We start from the raw sequence: 1,207 nt of genomic DNA on the forward strand, positions 1-1,207 counted from the left end.
TTTTGAATGAACGTTTTTAAATCTCCATCCGTAATGGTTTTCTATTTAATGAAGTAACGTATAGTTTCTAATAGTTTTTAATAAGGATTTCACTTGCCTATTAATATCTAGATACCAAAATGCAAATATGATGTAAATATAAGAAATAAAAGATTAAATATTTTTTTCTCATATTTATATTCATTATGTTTGAGATACACCGAACATTTATACGCACATATATATTTCTAAAAATGCACAAAGTTTCAGCAGGATTCGAACCTAAGACTTATGGGATGGTAATTTAACACGCTAACTCTAACAATGATCTATAATCGCACGCATGTATAGACAATTTGGAATTCGACTGTTAGCTAAATCACTCATTCGATTTCTGTTACATCGACTTTAATGCAACGCTATGTATTTTAGTCGGTATTATTTTGAATCGTTACCTCATCTCCGATTTTAATGAAATTAGACTCATTCGACGTGTTTTCATTCAAAACGAAAGACTGCTCTGTTCTTGCTATGTGCAAAAAGTTAATTTTGTGAATAAGAACAATTTGGATTTGGAAAAAACAAAATGACTAGATCGCTTCAACATTTGTAAAAATGGACGAAGACTATTTACTGCCTGTCTTTCCTGACAGTCTGTAAATAATCGTAAAAAGTGATAAAAAGCATGTAAGTGAAAATAGGCTATGCATACGCACTGAATAAAAACACTTTACGTGTTTTTTTTGCTTCTGACATTACGATTCAGGAGCCTCTTAAACGGAGCCATTGTATGCCACATGTATTTACAATTTTATGAAATAGGAGAAACCTTCTGTGGCGAATAGTCGTTCCTCGAAGCCTTATACAGAGTCTTATAGTTTAACCTTCACCTTTGTCGCTCTTAGATATATCGAAGCTGTACGATCGCATTAAATTATTGCCACTACAAATATAGACTGTCTCGCTGTACCAACGCAATCGTATTTCACGTCTTATAAAGCTGCGTGAGATTTACATTCATAACTATCCGCTCTTTTTCATTATAAAATCATTTTGGATGTTTTTCTGAATGAAATACCTTTCCGATTGAGTTGAAACTTTATAGATAATATTGTTACGATTTATAGTGATTATTTATATGAAGATCCTATCGTCGGTCCAAAAATTTTTTGTAGTTTGGATAATAGAAAATAAAAAAAGAAAAATTATGAAAATAATTTATATATAT

At 30.8% G+C, this 1,207-nt stretch overlaps 1 protein-coding gene across 6 annotated transcripts in view; it reads left to right on the forward strand.

The window, feature by feature from the left end:
• The window catches only part of LOC108755546 (calcium-dependent secretion activator), a 36,355-nt gene that overhangs the window by 20,034 nt on the left and 15,114 nt on the right, over positions 1-1,207 (forward strand). The gene's annotated exons all lie outside the window — the stretch shown is intronic.

This window comes from Trachymyrmex septentrionalis, unplaced genomic scaffold (genome assembly GCF_001594115.1).
Source record: "Trachymyrmex septentrionalis isolate Tsep2-gDNA-1 unplaced genomic scaffold, Tsep1.0 scaffold88, whole genome shotgun sequence".
NCBI lineage: Eukaryota > Metazoa > Arthropoda > Insecta > Hymenoptera > Formicidae > Trachymyrmex > Trachymyrmex septentrionalis.